Below are 19757 nucleotides of genomic sequence, written 5' to 3' on the forward strand. Positions count from 1 at the left end.
GTTCCAAAAAGTGTTTCTGTGTCAAACTATCCTGCTTTGGTCGTCATGGAGACAACGTGCAGTACCTGAGCGAGCTCTTCAGTCTATGGCTTTGGTGTGAGCAACAGGAGTTGTAATTGACATTGTGTGTTTGTGTTTGTGTGTGCGCGTATGTGTATGTGATAGGTCAGCGTGATCCACACAACACATCTGAAGCTTCTATCCGATATGGGAGAAATAGAGTTCATAAGGGTTTAAAAGATCACCATTATTTGTTTTGAGCCTGGAGCGTTATCTTACACATGCAGAAAGTTTAGCATTGTGGATGGCCTTTCATACACCTGCGGTTCAAAAGACATGCATTGATTCTGTTAGAGTTAGGGTAATCTTTTATTGCATTAATCTATATTGTTTTATTTATATATAGTATATTTATCACAGATCATATCTAGCTTATCTATATATACAAACTAATTACAAAAAAACAAGCATAAAAATATAATTTTAAAAATAAGAAATAGTAATAAGGATCAAATAAGCTATTGCATTATATGGTACAAAACAGTGCAATTGTGCAAATATGTTGCGTTTTGAAGTTACAATATAATTTATTTAAAAGTCAAGTGCCCTCGTGACACATACAAGAGCAACAAGAAAAAACACATTTGAGTCAGAGTATAAATGATGCTAAAAGACTACAAATGATCTGCCAAAAAAGGGACATTTTTCTCTCTTCTGAGATGATGTGCAATTTTGAAACTTGAAGTACCATGACTGCTCCTTTTAAGATTTTCTCCCCAGGACCTCTCAGGAGGGTTCTAGGTGAACTTTGATTGCTTTGTGTGATGGCGAGAGGCCATGTGTGTCTATATGCTGGGTGTAGTTTCCAGGCAGGCTTGCCCAGGTGAAAAAGTAGTACACTTCCATAGTGTACTTAAAGTGCTTTATTTTCGCACACTAATTTTGTACTTAATATACTAAAAATTTATATTTAGTACTTCTTAAGATGTTCTTAAGATTATCTAAGTGTACTTCACTGTGCTATTTTGAGACACCATGCATATGAACTAAAATGCACTTTTAACATACTATCTCTGTATTAAAAAATGTATTTAAGACTTGTATTAATCTTGAACTCAACTTTCATACAAAGATGGGTTCAAGTTTACTACAAGTGGTACCCAAATACATTTTTTAAATAAATTTTTAGCACATTTTAGTTCATATTTATGGTGTCTCAAAATAGCACAGTGAAGTACACTTAGATGATCTTAAGAACATCTTATTTAAGAAGTACTAAAGATTAATTTTTAGTATATTAAGTACAAAATTAGTGTGTGAAAATAAAGCACTTTAAATACACTATGGGAGTGTACTACTTTTACACCTGGGTGGGGAGGTAAGCCCCCCTCCAAATAATCATAAAAAGCATTTTTGTAAGGTTTATAATTGCAATATGAAGGTGCTATTTTAAACTCGATTTGTGGATATTTTCCAAAGATATATATAATTAATTTTTAAAAAGCTTCATTGACTCAATGTTACAGATTTACATTTACAAATCACATACATTTATATTTAGTAATTTACACTTTATTAGATATTAAATGGTATGAGAAACACGAATTGCACAATAATGTATTTTTCTGGGGTAACAAACAAAAAATATTGTTAGTTACTGTAGATAAGCAGCTATAAAAGCATGAATTTATTTATTATAAAAACGTACTTCAAATTTTATTTTTTCAAAAAACAAGAAGGACAAAATGCTCAAAGTTCAAAGTTGTTATGTTCTACCAGCAGAGGTCAGGCTTACATAGCGTTTCAAAGATACCACTTCACATTATGTTAAAAACCCTAGAGATTTACTTAAGTGTTTTTTTGCGGCACTAGAGCTCTGTTAATATAACCCATTGAACAAACAACAGATGACTCTTAAATAATAATAATAAACATTGTAATTATGCTCAAAGTACTCTTCAAACTGTAACAGAATTACATTTTTATAAAAAGACAGAATAAAAGGCGCCTCCAGCAATAAGCAACAAGAGTCTGTAAACACTCTACTATATGAATAATAATAATAATAATAATAATAATAATAATAATAATAATAATAATAATAATAATAATAATTTATTTTTAATATTATTATTATTATATATTTTTTGCTACCTTTAACTCTTCATTAATCCGCCATCTCTGGATACAGGTGTGCACGCAGACGTGAATGTGCGCGCAGTTTTGGTCACGTGACTGGGCCTACAGCTCAAATCATCTCCAGCGGCAAGCAACATCACAAGGAGACGTTCCATTGAAATGCTGCACAGGCCTGTAGATTTTCCATCTGTTTTATGAATATTAAATTACCTCACAAAAATATTAAGTATGAATTCCAGTCAGAAGTGAACATCTCTATGCCCTACTCACTACGAAAGGCGCGTAACGGGGAATCTCTGGAGGGAGACGTGCAATTGTGACTGCCGTTTTGAACACACTTGGGGAATGAGTAAATTCCGCGCTATTTTCTGATTATATGGGACGACCATGTGTCTCTTTCCGAAGTGCCCTTCAAGTTTGTAATCCGCCAAGATAAGTAAACAAGTTTTGGGCACGTACATCCAGCCAACCCGACATTGTATTTCAACCATTAAACTGTCAAATTGTCTTGCAGAGCTCTACTTTGGTGATGTTTACATATATCTTGTGGAGAATCGAAATCCTGTCTTACAAAAGCACGGACAGTTATTTTATTTAGCCGATTTTAGGTGTGACGTGACAGTTTCTCTGTCCTTGGTTTAACCCTTACGAAATTAACCATTTACTACAGTTAAGACCAACAAACATTGGTTACTGTAGTAAAACCATGGTTACCACAAATATAGTTTTCTAAAAAAAAATAATAATAGTTACACATTGGTTAATGTAAAACCATGTTTTTGCTTATAGGTATCAATGCACCAAAAAAACATGGTTACTACACTTTTACCACAAAAAATAATTAACCCCTTCACTGGAATGGACATTACATGTTTTGTGGTTCAAACAAATAAAAATGCTGATCAACCAATCAAAATAAGGCACACGGATTAAGCACCTGAAAATCAGGTCTGAGTTTTGTTCTCCATGAGAACGAATAATGTCTTAACCATTATTTTAAAATATCATGACAAAAATAAACCATACAGTATTCAGTAAAATTTAATATTCAGTGTTTATCTGAGCGTGAATGTTTTCTACTTTGATGGTTTGCTTTGTCCAAGCTGTATCTAAAAACAAAAATCTCTTTTAATTTCCTTTGTCAGACAGCATTTTGTCAGTGCGTCAAATCTAATATTGGTATTTTGGCTAAACAAACTTGCCCTGGATCTGAAAATGCATAATGTTACAGTGCGCACTGAAATAGGTGATGTGCATATTTCTGTAATATTAAAATAGTATACTTTCTGTGTAGTCTGCATACTACATTCACCATATTTGCATTGTCATGTGACAGGGGTTTGTTAAACTATTATGTGAAACAAAAATGCACTCAAGTTGTTGAACGACTATAATTCAATCACTTGAAATAAATGTATTGCTACCTCTAATCGTTAACTTTGAAAAAAGCAACATTAACTAACATGTTTTTATTTATTTACAAGTTTTTTTTATTTAGTGGCTGATCTGCTTCGAAAAGTGCATACTCAGAAATCTTTGTGGAAGAAGTAGACCATCTGGGTATTTCCCACATAGGTCCTGTCCCAAATGGCGTACTTCAGTCTTGTTGCCTTAAATTGTGCGTGCTCACTTAGTCAACAAGTCCATAGGGTGTCACATCTGTCATTTTTACGCTCTTAAGTGTGCTCATCAGCGCTCCCTTTGCACCCTTGATGCGTTTTCCGCGAAGCCCGCACTGCTGCAGGCTCCACACACTTTATCAACCCAGAAGTCCTTGCGAAAAAGCAGTCAGACGACAGGTGGGAGGAGTTTACCACTTATCCTTGTATTTTTGCCGTGACGCTTAGGTATGTCCCAAAATATGACTCCGGTGCACCCTCTTGGACTCGCGTCAAGGGTCCCTAAGGTCTGCACTACATGATGTCATCAAAGTGTGGATTCTGTGAAAGTGGTTTCTGTGGAAGTCCACTTGTTGCCTCGTTGCCTCATGAGGCAATGACTTTGGCGGCATTATGGCAGCTCCGGAAAAACACATTCGCTTTTATAGTACCATGCAGCTGCGTCACAGAAAGTTATAAAACATTTCAAAACTTAAATGTAAATCTATTCATCATCAATAATAATCACAATCACTATATCAAGCCGAATAATCAACGGTTATGATTTTTTGGTCATAATCCTGTAGCCTAACTACTCATACTGATTTATATCTCTTGGAAGTAGGCGATTTCGGACACCAGGCTTAAAGCTAGGGGATGGCTGTTAAATGGTGACATCACATGAAAACTGGGCGATTCCAAACACTGTTTTTACACCCTGGAAGGGGATTTTGGAAAGAGGATGGCACAAGTCATTTCAGATAAAGTGAAAATGACATATCTTCGAAGGGAATAGGGCAGAGGCATGATCACTTCCGATTGAATTTCACCCTATGAATCCAAATGCCAGGTGCTGTTACTGTATTATGGATTTCGGCACACCTACAACACAATACAACCAAAAAAGCCTCTTATACGTAACATTTATGCATTTTGGCAGATGCTTTTATCCAAAGCAACTTACAGTGCATTCAAGGTTACATTTTATTAGTATGTGTGAACCCTGGTTTTAAAATCAATGCCAAAGCAACGTTCTGCCAAGAACAGAAACCATCACATTATGCGTGATCATCACATTATAATCTTTATGCACATAAAAGTCAAGAGAGGCCATGCTGCTCTCGTGCGTTCCCTCTCATGTAGTACAGCAGTCAATAAGCTAGTGTTCAGTATTAGGCTCTGTAGTCGCGTATACCGCAGCGTTTGTCATTATTCACCCTGACTGCTGAGGTCTGTGTTATTCTCCTGGGAGCCATAACCCGGTCATTACCGCTGTCATAAATAATATGCACTAATAAGATATGAATTGATTGCGTGTGCCAGGCTGACATTTCCATCTCTCATATTAAATTCTGTTTAACAATAGATTACCGCCCAATCGATCCTTCAGTACAGTATATGAATGCTCCCCAGCGGATAAATAAGCGCCTTATTATCGAATGAGAATGAGAAAATGTAGGCCTACAGGCTCGTTGACAGAGCCGTTATAAATGTTGCACAGAAACTGTCAAACATTCAGTGATTTGAATATTCAGCTGATTTCAGTACTGTTTCAGGGTCAGTTCTTATTATATTAGTGAGAATACCACCATTATGCTGGTTTAATTGAAAATGCCGTTTATGTAAAGAGGCTCTCAAGGTACAAAACTGACTAAAAAGTCAATTTGAACTCAAAGGCTTATATTAGGACCCAAATAAATGCCAATATTTTCTTTTCTCTGGATTAAATCTAGTGGAACCATATAATTTTGTGGTCTAGCCAGTGGCGTAACAAGTGAGTCCGGGCCCATATGCAAACAAAATTTACGGGCCCCCTTAAGCCAAAGCCCCCCCCAACCTTGCCCGTTGGCACTGTTAACTGTGGCGCGCAGGTCTGTAAACAACATATACTTTTAATAAGGTAGTCAAATATTTTTACTTTACTTTTTAACTTTAAAGGGTAGATTTAAATAAAGGAAAACGAAATGTTTTGGGTAGTTTTTGACTCGTGACTAACTTCTCCGCCTTCTCTTTTCTCTTTGAGGCCCCACTTTTATGTTTATATTTGTCCATCCTTAATGTTCATGTAAATAGCCGCTATAGTAACCTCTCACACCGTGTTTTCTTTTTTTTTGGCGCAGCAATGCGTCATGCGAAAAAATTGGAGCGGAGTGAAAATAATAATAATAAACGCAAACAAGAAATGACAGAGAAATTAGACATACCGGAGAAATAAGAAATCACTACACATGATATGTATACAAAAATATATTTATTGCTGCCACAAATAAAAATTTAATTGATTTTTTTTTAAATTAAAAGCTGGGGCGGGCCCCCTATTGGCCCGGGCCCATTTGCACGTGCATACCCTGCATGCCCATATGCTACGCCACTGTGTCTAGCAACACAAAATTATCATAATGATGCAATTAGGGCTGTCACAATGATTAAATAATCATCTCATTGTGATTGTTTTACCTCATCGTGATGATTTCAAATCACCACAATGATTGCACATCTCTCTAAAAACACAAGGGGGAGCTGCAGCGCCTGTATACATTAGACATTATCAGATTACTTTTAAATATGTGTTATGTGTATTAATATTTACTGCCATTTAAACCTCGCAAAATATTTAATTTAAATAATCACAACAATGTGTGAAAATTATTTCATAAACAAACAAAAAATGTATGAGATTTAAATGTCGAAGCACTAAAACAGCCAATTAATTGTCATAATCGTCACAATTTATTAAACAATTAACCGTCTGCCAAATGTCATAACCGTGACAGCTCTAGATGCAATGCTGCCCAAATAAAGGGAAGGGTAGGCCTATGTGTGTTTATGGATGTCATCTAACTTATTAATGACTTTAGCTGCTTATGTATCCATATGTGTGTGTGAGGAAGTGTATAAGACAGAAAGAGAAAGTAGCAAGAGAGATTTAGAGAGATGGACACAGGTACACGGAGAGAGAGATTGGTGTTGGTCTGTCCCTTTGTTCTCAAAGGAAATGGTGTCAGTGGTTCAGTGTTACTTGCTATTGAGAGGTAAAGATTTACTGTCATCAAAGAGCAGATTAGAACACACAGACACCCACATTGATTCAGCAGGAAGAGAGAGAAGAAGGGAAGGAGAGAAAATAGAAAAAGAAAGAGGTAAAATAAATAAAGATTCACATTTTTTTGGTGAGGAAACTCATTTCAGGGCTTGCAAAGATATGATCAGCTTATTTCAGGAGCGAAGAACGCAGCAGATCCTTCCTAAAAGAACGTTGAAAGAAGTAAATTGTAATTATTGATTTTTGCAATGAACTGTCAATCTCCCTCAGCTGAGATTATGCCGATCATCGGAGACCCGACACATTCGGAAAATGCTGACAAAGACAGCTGTATAGGATTCTTTTTAGCCGTGAGTGGAGTGGGCTTTATTTTCTGATGGCTGGTAATGGTTGTTCAGTTTCATCAGATAGAAGTGGAGATCTCATCTGTGGGGAAAAATGAAACCAAGCGTGACATCACAGAGAGACCTCTGCAGACAGGCTTCATCCTTCCAGAAGGATCTGAAGCAGACCCGTTTCAGGTCTGGGTCAGACTATTGAATTAATGTCAGCTGTAGACTCCAAGCACAGTTTTTGATAGACCAAGTAGAATTTGAGCAGATTGCTGCATCAGATCAGTTACGTATAATTTAGTGACGTTACACTGTCAATAAAATGGTCCTTTGAAAAAGTACACCTTTGCACAGGGCCGTATAAAGATGTTTAGGTTGGGGTAGGTTTGGTTGCCGTAATCAGCTATGACGTCACCAAGGTCCGGATCTATGATGCACTCTCAAAAAAAAAAGGTACAAAAGCTGTCACTGGGACAGTACCCTTTTAAAAAGGTACACATTTGTACCCGAAGAGTACATATTAGTACTTCAAAGGTACATATTGGTAGTACAAAGATACATATTGGTACCTAAAAGTTGGGGTGGTCGATAGACCAAAATCTTCTATCACGATAGAATTCATTTTATATCGTGATAACGATATGTATCACAGTAGAGTTTTTTTAAAATCTTTTAATAAAGTTTTTCTGTTATTAAAATCTTTAATACCATAGAAATGTTCATAAGATAAAAACAAACAAAACTAAATAAAGGAATAATAAATAATTATATATATATATATATATATATATATATATATATATATATATATATATATAATTTAAGGTAGAAAAGTGATTTAATTAAAAGCAGTGAGAGATTTTCTCTTAATGCTGATTCATATGATTGACAGACAGGAGCAAAATTAGGTAACTTCTCCTTTAAGACCAAAGTCCGGACCCTATGTTACACATGCGTTTTCTCTTTTAGCTGTTCACTTTCTCTTAAACCCTAAATGGTTGTGTTTATGAGGATACTTGCAAAGACGGGAATTTTGAGGCATATATGTATTTAAGGTAAATAAAGCGGGAAAAATGCTCGAGCTTAATGATCAGCGGTTGCGAGACTTCCGCACTCCTCACACACAGAAAGAGTGCACGCATATAGATCTGTTGTTTGTGTTTCAATGGCTTAAAATAACTTGTTTTAAAACGTTACGTTTTTGTGAGAGAATAAAAGCCCTCCCCACACCGACCCCTAGGCCTCAATAAATACTTAAATTCTTAACAAATTCCCCGCCATTGACAAGTTAACTTTTCAAATAAGAGAAAATGCTTCCCTGCCAATGTCAAGTTTTTCCAGCAATTTGTATTTTCACTATTATCCGCCAGCTCTTACCCAATTTATAAAAGCCAAAAGTAGAGATCTGGGGCCTCATGTATAAAACTGTGCGTAGGATTCTTACTAAAAGTCTACGTACGCACAAAAGCCAAAAATGGCATACACCAAAAATTATGAAGACTTATAAAACAAAGCAATGTTCCCTGTATAAATCACAGATCACCTGCAAGTGTGCGTACATGAATCATCCTAATATCTCACCCTGCAAGCCCATTCTCCCATCAAGTTTGTTTTTTTTATAGATCACAACCTTTGCTTGGGAACTGGCGTACGCACGTTTCCAGCCGTTTTGTGCGTACGCATGCTTTATACATGAGGCCCCTGGTCTGTGATTGGTTCCCTATTTCAGGGGAAAAATTGGTCCATGGTTGGTTTCCATGCTAGACTTGCAGCGTGAATAAATTTGCGTGCAAGTCAGCATGGGGAAACCCATGCTAGGCGCTGGCAACAAAAACGCTGGTGGGGAAAGAGTTAATAAACACTCTTTAGGCAACACTCTCTTTCTTCATTTTCATTTAAAATAAATGCCTTTTTAATGTGATATGTGATAGGAAACAGGAGATAAGCAGACTTTACAAAAGCTGAATTCGAAACAGCGACATAGCACTGAAAATTTTTAGCTTCCATGTCTCTTTTAAACTTTATTTTAAGTTATATAGCACCTTTATGTAAATGACATTTGCCAACAAAAGGAAATACTGCACTAATAAATATAAATGAACCAAAATATGTGTTGCATTTACAATCCTGTGAAATTAGGGGGTGCTACAGCACCCTCAGCTCCCCTACTTCCCACCCCCCTGCCTTGGCACTAAAGAATTCATATTAGTGTCTCAAAGGTACATACTGGTATCAAATTTATATATATTTATAACTAATATAAGGACCTTTTTGAAGGTTACTACCCTAGTGACTTTTTTGACCATTTTTTATGACCGTGAGTATACTTCTGTAAAAATGACTTTACCTTTTCAGACCAAAATTTTTGTCGTAATGTATCAGAAAACCGTGTAATATGAATATTCAACTGGCATATACTGGCATTTGTTCAAAAGCTTGTGCAGATTTAAACAGGTTGCCTTCCTGCTGTCAGATCAATAATGTTTTTCTGCAGGCAGAAGGCTGATTAACCCTAACATGAGTTATGTTTCTGTCATAACCGTGAGAAGATTTTAACACCGACTCTCATGGCGGCACGTGCAGAACAGGGGCTTGAGTTACAGCGACGGCTTTTGAAATATTAATCCAGCAGCGAGTTGACGTAAGGACTGTGTGTTGTTTGTATTCAATTTTCATATTGAATACAGCAGTGCTGGAACATCAGGCTTTCTGTGGACTCTATTATAATGGTTTTCCCGAGGGAAAGAATCAGCTAGCTTTTGATGTTTCACCTGCTGATGTCACCTAATTTGTGAGCTTTGAAGTAAATCTTTACAACCGCCTTGAGCAAGAACGCAATGACTGCATCCGAAACCGCATGCTTTCCATATAGTAGGCAAGAAACATGTGCCTAAGCAGTATGTCCGATTTCACAGTACTCATAAAAGAGTATAAGCGAAAAGTACCCGGATTACGTACTACTTCCGGCTGGATTCTGAGGTGTGCATTCGATAGACAATTTACCATCCCATGAGGCCATGGGAGAGGATTTATGAATGTAGATGAACGTAACTGACGGTAGTAGGTCACATGAGGATGACACCATGGATGAATATAGTATGTCAGGATTTCATTCATGCTTCACACATTCATAGCACTGGCGGCTCATGACTGCTCATCCAAGGGGCGCAAATTCAAAATAAGTGTTTGGAGTCTCATGTGTGCTTGTGTTTTCAAAATATGTGTTTGTTGCGTCATGTGAACCATGTGCATCACGTGTTTTGGCAAAATAAGTGCCTGCTGCACACGCGTCAAAACCGTTTATGATAAAGGAGACGTTCACGTTCACAAAATACACGCAAGACGCTCCCTTAACAATAAACTTTGATTACGCATGAGATTATGCGAGTATCTGGTAAATGCAAGCATCTCTTTTGTCATGGACCCTTTGGACGCGTCTGCAGCAGCCACTTATTTTGACAAAACACGTGATGAACATAGGTTCACTCGGCGCGTATTTTGAAATAACGAACCACACACATGGCGGGCTACATACATGTTGTGACGAACTTTGCATCGAGCGCCCTCAAATAAGGAAGTCACCGGCCGCCACTGATATATAGAACATGCTTTTTAAGCATTAAGTATTTATTCAATATACTGTAAGTACGTACTCGATTTCAGACACAGCCAATGATTACAAGGTTACTGGGGCAGTACCCTTTAAAAGGTCTCACATGTGCAGTACAGGTATGTATACACTTGATACCAATACACCTCTGAGGTACTGATGACCTCTTTGGGGTACCACCATCCACTAAAATGATTATTTCTGCAGTGTTTTACATTATTGAACATCAAAAAAGAAGTAAATGGGGTGGAAAAACAAGCAAACGGGCAAACATCTTTGCTAAACATCTTACACAGACGGTCACAATTCAATCGGAAAGCGCGGCACAGCTGTGAATTATGAGCAAAAAGCCGATGTTGGCACTTTGTTTTGTTAGCATGTGCACATCCTGGTCTCATAACATTAGGTCCACTCAATGCGCTGCTCTTTTGAATTACTGCTCCTGGGCCAGGCCTGGGAAGGCTCATTTGTGAGCAATCGATACGGGAGAGGGATTGGGTGCAGATGGAGCGGTACATCAGGCCGGCCTTGATGGGGAAATCATTGAGGTCAGCGCTGAGAAGGCTAGAGCTGATCAGCTGTGTTAAACTCCCGCAGTGCCTGAGACTGCGGAGGGCGAGGCATAAACAGACTGCTCGCCGCCGCATTACAGCTCAGAGAAACGTGCTTGATCTTTCATAGGGGATGGTGAGATGATGGCGTTTGGCTTTGAAGCCAGAGAGGTGTCCAATTATCTCTCCATCTAGAGCCGGTGTTGGCTTGGATCTTGGGTTACCTTGACAAATGAACAATACCCTAAAGCAATATTTGTAAGGTGGTGGGTTGCCAGTGATGATGTTGTTGACTGTGTATGATCCGTCTCGGAGAAAAGTGAGATTTAGTGAGAATATGTGCAGTTTTTTCGAAGGCTTTTTGTGAAGCATACCTTTTTTTTAGCTCAAAATGTCTTCATATAATTTGGATTCTCATTGACATAGTAAAGAAATTTTACAAAGACTTTTGCATTTATTAGTGACAACATAATAAATAAATGAATTATTAATTAAGTTAAATTTATCCATACACTGACACTTTTATATACAATTTTGACTATATGTCAGAAAAATAAAATAGATAAACAATAGCTAAATGCTGCATCATACATCACGTTCCCCAATCACTCATTCTCTATTGTTAAAGTATCCTTTTTTTTTGTTATGTTATTAGGATTATTATTTTCTGGTATGAATTCGTCTTTGGTAAACAGCTGTACTTGAACTTTTGTCCGAGCGATTAGGACACAAGGACAGTGCCTGCAGCACTAGGTGTCCTTTAATTGCCATTTGCATAGTGGGTTAATCATTTTCCGACTCCCCAATTACTTACCCTCTGTGTCCATGTCAATGACGCGCTTACACAGATGCCCACATTTGGGATTATAGAGGCTTTGTTTTGCCTAAATGGTTATTGTCACGGGATCAATCACAAACTGTGCATTTAAAGAGGAGGAGATGTGCTTTTCCATTTGGATGCTTTATCTGAATTCTAATAGCACTTAATGGGTCACCATTCATTTTACATGCATGTGTGTGTGTGTGTGAGTGTGTTTGAATCCATATTTTTCACACTTAAACCATAGCATATATATATTTTATGTAAATATAATACAGATAATTGTGTGTGTGTGTGTGTGTGTGTGTGTGTGTGTGTGTGTGTGTGTTTATAATGTATACAATGTATATAGATCAAAAAACATCTTGCATCCAAACAAATGCTTTTATTGGCATCTTCGTTTAGAATACAATCACTTAGTATACAATTTGATATTTAATAATACATTTCTATGGTTTGTGTAAAGCTGCTTTGAAACAATGTAAAAAATTGGAAAAAGCACTATATAAATAAATTTGGTTAATTGATTGATTAAAAACACAATACTGATCTAGTCCTGTTGGTAACATTGAAATTAACCACAGACAGATCTGCAGTACTATCTGTAAGTTAATTTTTTTAAAGATTAATATTGTCATATTAATTTGTCACATTAGAAAAGAATGATTTGGAACCTCGACCTCAAAACCTTTATTTTTTTTAATAAAACACATTTAAATTGAGATTTATATCATCTGAACACTGAATAAATGAACTTTCCATTAATGTATAAAAATATTTGTAATGCATCTCGGCCAAAAATTCAAAATATTGGGGAAATCGCCTTTTAATTAAGTTTTCCAAATGAAGTCCTTAGCAACACATATTACTAATAATAAATACATTTATGATATATTTATGGTAGGAAATTCGCAAGATGTCTTCATGGAACATGATCTTTAATATCCTAATGATTTTTGGCATTAAAAAATTGACAATTTTGACCCATACAATACGGAGCCCCTAAGGGGACATGGAGCAAAAATTAAATAAAGTTTAGTTTCGTGTGCTCACGTGAAACTTTCGCGCGCACGTGTTAAAGCAACACCAAAGAGTTTTTTTTTACCTTAAAATAACGTTTCCAAAAAAGTTTCCGGCGTTCATCCACTCGAAACAGGGTGAATGGCACTTTCACATTCGCTTTGCAGCCCTCTATCGGCCAAAACCACACTAAAGAAGTTTCCAACCATCAGGTCGCGGTCCTGTAGTTCATCAAAACTACAAAAACTTGCTTTACGACAGACCTACAATCCAATCAGAGCCAGCTATGCTGCAGTATTTACAACAATGGTAATGGACAATTACGCTTCTAACCTGTAGGGGGGGCAAAGAGCAAAAACTCTTTAGTGTTGCTTTAAGAGAAAGTTTCACGTTTAAAAAAAAATAATTCGCCACATGAAGGTTTTGTGTGAGCACATGAAACTAAACTTTAAATTTTTTTACTTCAATGTCACCTTAGGGGCTTGGTAATACAATGTATTTATTACTGTTGCTACAAATATACCCATGCTACTTATGGTCAAGGGTCATGTTTGTGGTGTTTTGGTAACGGCACAAATGACACCAAAATGTGGCGCTTTCTCCAAGTGGACATCATAAATGGTTGATAATATCTCCTTGATTCCTCTCATAATCCAACACAGGCCCAAATTAAATTTTTCATTTACATTTTAATACAATATATTTTAAATGAAAGGCTGGCATCTGATTTTGGACTGACCCTTATGTAATGTATATATAATTCACCTTTTCACCTACAGTATACAGTACTTGGATGAGGGCTCTCAAATAAATTTGCTGAATTGCTGAATTCTATTTAAGGCATTATTTAAATGAACAAGATTGAATCTGCATGTATCTGACCATTCATCCAAATTAAAGCACATTTCTGATCTGAAACAAACGTTCACTAGGTAGAAAGGAAGCAGGGATCTAGGTACACCAAGCCCCGCCTCCGATTTATTTATTGTTGATTCCCCACATTTTAGCATCTTGTTTACTTTCCCCATCCTCGTAGTGCCGACTTTGCCCTTTGCCTGAAAGGACGATATGAGTGTCAGATTTATGACCTGCTAAACGAGGCTTCTGGCCCGATTGTAATCTACTTCAGTGAGTAACAATGACAGAGTGAGCATGTTTGCCCATGATTAGCAGAAATGCTAGAGGTTAATTACTCAGATCTACGTTTATTGTTCCATTTGCACATTTCAGACAGACTGATAGTTATTAATTAGGGTCACCGATCCGATCGAGGCGAACAAGGAGCCCCTACAGCCATTTCAAGCAGGCACAGAGCGAGGCACCATTACCTCGGCGGAACAGTTAGCGCTGTAAGCTATTGGCTTCATCTAAGAGCTGCGTTAGCGTGAAGGGTTGAGCTCATAAACAGTGTGGCCAGAGCTTTAAATGGCTGACTGGGTTTATGTGCTTTTCTGTTTGATAATGCTTTGCACTTCTAATGCATTTTTAAGTGGTCCTTCACATAGTAATTTCTCAATGAAGTGGATTACTTTGCTTTAAGACCCAGTAGGAAAGAGTAAATCACACTAGCAGCCAAATGAGATCTGGCAAGGTAGTTTTTTATTTATTTAATTATTTTTTTGCATATGTAAAAAATCACCTGGTTAAAGATTCATTAAGCAAGACCTATTGGAAAACAAGCTTTGCATTATGGGAAGTGTTCTGGCTCATTGTGAGTTGACATCATGTCAATGACGATGCATTATAGTACCGAAAGTGCTTTTGATGCCAAAATGTTGGAAGTCAAATACAATCGGCCAACGTGCTATATACTAATATCAAAACGGGAGCTCGGCTCTTGACATTTACTAGATATTATTTACTTAAGCTCGAAAATTGAATCAATACATTACGGCGATTCCATAAATGTAAATTAGATCTTTAAAACAGGATTATCCTCTACGAGGCGATGTTATTCAGAGTCAAATGACTGACCGCAAGAAATCAATCCAGCAAATTAGAGAAAGATGAATCAGACGGCATCCATGTGGACATGGAAAATCAATAAAATAATTTAAAAGATAAAGGCCCTGGGTCCTTCAAATCTCCCATGTGGCTTCATGACAGTTTATTCCCATTCAAGATTTTGATATAATGTCATACAATGGAATTTAAGTAGTCTGCAAATGTAACCGAGTCGAACCACTTTCATGTAAGATGTAAAGTTTAAGTAAACCAGATGTTTCTAATACAAGAAGTCATTCTCAGTTAACTGAGATGTTTTGGATTAGCAGCATTACTTTTATAGCCATATTTAAAGATCAGATGTTTTCTGTCAATGTGATGTATCTGAATGGCTTTCATAGAAAATATGATGGCAATCATATTTCATACCATGTGGTGGTGCTGCAGTCCAGGTCCTCGCTCTGTCAGTTGGAGATAATAATTGTGTAACTTTATTATGGTTTTGTTTGTTCTTCATTTTATGTAATATTTTATAAAGAGGAGTGCGGTGATACTTAGTTGTCACATGGGAAAGTCACAATGGCAATACATTATAACTTTAGCAAGTTTAGATCAAAAGTCCAAATAAACAAATGTGTTTTCTCTAATAGTTGTTTTACATGTTGGTTTTTAACATCTAGTTTAATTAGTCTTATATTTAAATACAAATTAAATTTCCAATATTATAATATGTAACCCTGGACCACACAAACAGTCAAATAGACATAAATAGACATTTATACATCATCTGAAAGATTTTAATTGATGGGTGGTTTAGTGGGACAATATTTGTCTGAGATATAAGCACTTAAAAATCTGGAATCTGAGGGTGCAAAAAAAAAAATCAAAATATTGGGAAAATCGCCTTTAAAATTGTCCAAATGAAATCTTTAGCAACACATTACTAATGATAAATAAATTTTTGATATTTTTACAGTAGGAAATGTAAAATATCTTCATGGAACATAATCTGTACTTAATATCCTAATGATTTTTTTGCATAAAAATTATCATTTTGACCCATGTATCGCTACAAATATACCCGTTCTACTTATGACTAGGGTAAACAAATGAAAAAAATAAATGCACACTGGTAGGTAGTACATTTATGGGTGATTATCGCGAAATTATACTTGCGACGTATCATGAAACATTTTGATAATAAAGTAAATCCTATCAAAATAATAAGCATATAGTTATAAACATCTCCTTCTGTACTATTTTGCACATGATTTCAAATGACATCATAAAAAATCTTTTGTTTTTACCACATTTAAGGGGAGCATTTTCATTACCGCAACTTGTCCATGACTGGATTTGGGTTCTTTGACATGGGAATATTTATAATTAAAAAATCTAAAAAATGAAACGTTTTAGTGCATATTATAATATAAACATTTACAGTACAGAATCATGTGGTGTTTGGTGATCATTGGTAAATGTAGAGACAATAATAAGGAATATAAATGTGTCCAAGACCAATTTTCTCATCCTCCGCAACAATTTCCAATTTTTTTTGTTTAAGCCCTCAAGGAACTAAAATTTAACAAAAAAAAAATTGTTGGAAGGGCATAATTGACTGTGACACTCAAGATGGCTACCAAATAAGCAGTTCTTATTTTTTCTCTCCAGATAAAAGTTAAAATTTTGTTTGTCATAGTAGCTAGACAACTTTTTAGTTCTCATTACCGAAACATGAGTTTGTAAATGCATATATTTAATGTAATATCATGTTGCGGTAATGATAATTTTTGTAATAATCTTAAAATATGTAAATAATTCTATAGGAAATATTTTTTTAAATCCTCTAAAAATAATGGTTATAGTAAGTTCAGACCTTAATCTTATATGTGCAAAAAATTGGCTTCAAGGGCTTTGTAAAAGTTCTGATGCTGGACACCTTCACTGTAAAAAATACTTTGCTGCCTTAAAAATTTTTGTTGAATCAACTCGGATTTACAAGTCATTTCAACATACTATTATTTATCTTGACTAGAGATAACTACAGGTGAGTTGTTATAACTTATAAAATTAAGTTGACTTTTCTCAACTATATTTTATAAGTTGTGACAACTCATCTCTGTTGACATCATGACTTGTAAATCTGAGTTGATTTAACAAAAAATGTTAAGGCAGCAAAGTATTTTTTACAGTGTTCTAAATCTGGATTTCGTGAGAATCACCCTTATACATCAAGATTTTTTTATACATTTCAGGTTGTTGAAAATGATGTATATTAATGTTTTAATAAATCTATATTTATTAATTTGTTGATCAAAACACATCTTTCTGTAAAATGTTTTCTTTTATATTTTTCGGTTTTGAATGGGGTTTCAGTGCTTTCTCCTAACATACAGAGGATAAAATGTATAAAAGATGGATGGTTTTGGTAAATGTTTTACCGTTTTCTGAAAAACTATATATACACACACACAATAAAGTATGTTGAGTAACTCTAGAGCGAGAGATGACTGAAATAATACAGCGTTGATTGAAGTAAATAGGATTGAAAGTTTGTCATTCTGATCAGGGACTCAAAGTTTCAGAGGACAAATTAATCCTGAGCACTCTGAAAGGTTACAATAATCTCGCCATTGATTTTCAGTTATGCCTTTTAATAACACGAATGAGGAGAAACTCTTTATATAAAATATTTATTAAGTTCCACTAACATTCAGAAATTCTCCTAGACTTCGGTCTAAGTCTTTTTTATTTGTTAAAATAATGGGATGATTCTTCACGGTTTGGTCTGTTATTTAAAACGTTCAGATAACAATGGACGCATGAAAATCTCAACAATGAAGACGAAGCACAAAGACGCCAAAATGAGAACAGATTATTCAATTCAAAAGACTAATTGGTATGAATTACTAAAGCTATGGCTGTTTACACCCATCTCCTTGTTGGCTGACACATCAGGACCTCACAGGACACCCCCCTTTTATTGAGAATGAACTCAGACAGCGTCTGATGAGGTCAGGCTATTTGTTGATTAATATACAAAGAGTCACGCCACGACTCCATTAATCAAATGAGAATGTCACGTTCCGTATGATTTACATGTTGCTTCTCGTCCAGCGCCTCTGTTGCAGATATGGCACGGGGAGGGAACGGAAGGATGACGGATGAGAAGACAGGATGATGAAAGGTATTTTTAGAGAATGAGTTTACTGTATATGATGTCACTTTTCATATTGGACTGTTTGCAGGGCAACAAAGTTTCATTTACGTGTGCACGTGTGCCGGTCAAATACACATCTGAATAAAATAATATAGCAATCATGTTTACATTTGATAGATTATTAATAATTATAATATTAGATTTAATAATCAGATTTGAGATTAGATTTTAAATCTGGTTCTTATTCAGAGTTTGATTCTAACAGCTGGATAAGCATGAGTGAAGGTTTTATTTTCCCTTTTATGTCCTCTCTCCAGATCTGTGTACAGGCTGGTGGTCAGACTCTGACCCTTTCAGTCAGTGACCCTGAAAAATGACAGCCTGATTGACTCTTTGTCACCAATGTGTCATACGGATGGCCGTCGTGGCAGCTGTGGAATGTTCAAAGCACAAAGCGGAGCCATCAATCTCTCCTGGAACACGTCTTGTTCCTCTCTGCCCTGAGATGATTTCAAACACTACAGGTCTTTTCCTTCAATCTTTGAAATTGACAGATGCTTGCCAAGACTGCTTCCAGTCTGTATTAATGTATACACCCAGAACAATAAATACAGCGATGGATAGAGAAAGTGTATAAAAGAGATCTGATAATCCGACAAACATATTCCCAATCCGATTTCCTTCTCGATTTGAGTCGCGACTGTTTCAGAGGCGCCACAGTGCACGGAAGCAGATGTAATTTCATTTATACGTGACGTGTCCCAGCATGCCCCATTCAGACGGCAGATCATAGAGGGGGGGACACTCTTTTATACCACGTCTCAGGAGACTTTCTCCAGCGTTAAAGATCTCACCAGAAGGTGAAGTCAACTAGCAAACATCCCACAATAATGGCACAAAGTGGATTTAATGTCTCACAAAGCATCGGCCGTAATCCACAAAGATGACTCTCGCAGTCTTTCAGCGTGTTTTTATGATGCTAATCAGATCAGTGACAGCTTGAAGTCTACGGCAATGAAAGCAAATTTAATTTTCTGTTTTCACACAATGCCGCATTACCGAAACATACACTTATTTCTCTACACGCTGAGTTTAAACATATGGTCGCAGTAAAGTTTCGGTTAAAACGCCGGCCTGAGAAGCATTAGATGTCGAGCCAGTTTTTCATTTAGCAGTTGTTTTTTAATCTGGACGTAAGACCCCCCACTGTTAAGACAAGTATTTACTTTTCTCTCAACAGTTTACATTTGATAACAAGTGCGATATGTTCACTTTCCTAAGAAGTATGCTCTCGTGTCACATTCTGTTGCAGAAGATATCAGTGAGATAGACAGAATACAATAAACTTAATAAACGTATTACATAATTTCTTACGCGACCGTAAAAGACCTAACATCATATGTATACCACCCAGGCTGTGAAAACCCTTCTAGTCATTTTTTGTGATTTACTGTTTTCTACATAAAATCATCCTAAGTAATGTAAAGGACACTTATACATTATGCAAATTAAAATATTGAATGAGAAAGGCCATATCAGA

The 19757-nt window shown here is 36.2% G+C and overlaps 1 protein-coding gene across 5 annotated transcripts in view; it reads left to right on the forward strand.

Annotated features, from left to right (window-relative positions):
• The first annotated feature begins 17436 nt into the window (after window positions 1-17436).
• sall3b (spalt-like transcription factor 3b) overlaps window positions 17437-19757 on the forward strand; it is a 37240-nt gene continuing 34919 nt past the window's right edge. The window contains exons 1-3 of one of the 5 annotated variants that reach the window (XM_073858421.1): window positions 17439-18071; window positions 18175-18244; window positions 18535-18741. The gene's annotated coding sequence lies outside the window, so the exon portion shown is untranslated. Of the gene's footprint in view, window positions 18245-18534; window positions 18742-19757 lie in introns of all 5 variants that reach the window. The other 4 variants (XM_073858422.1, XM_073858423.1, XM_073858424.1 and 1 more) reach the window with 4 other exon arrangements.

The sequence above is a fragment of the Misgurnus anguillicaudatus genome, chromosome 20 (genome assembly GCF_027580225.2).
Source record: "Misgurnus anguillicaudatus chromosome 20, ASM2758022v2, whole genome shotgun sequence".
NCBI lineage: Eukaryota > Metazoa > Chordata > Actinopteri > Cypriniformes > Cobitidae > Misgurnus > Misgurnus anguillicaudatus.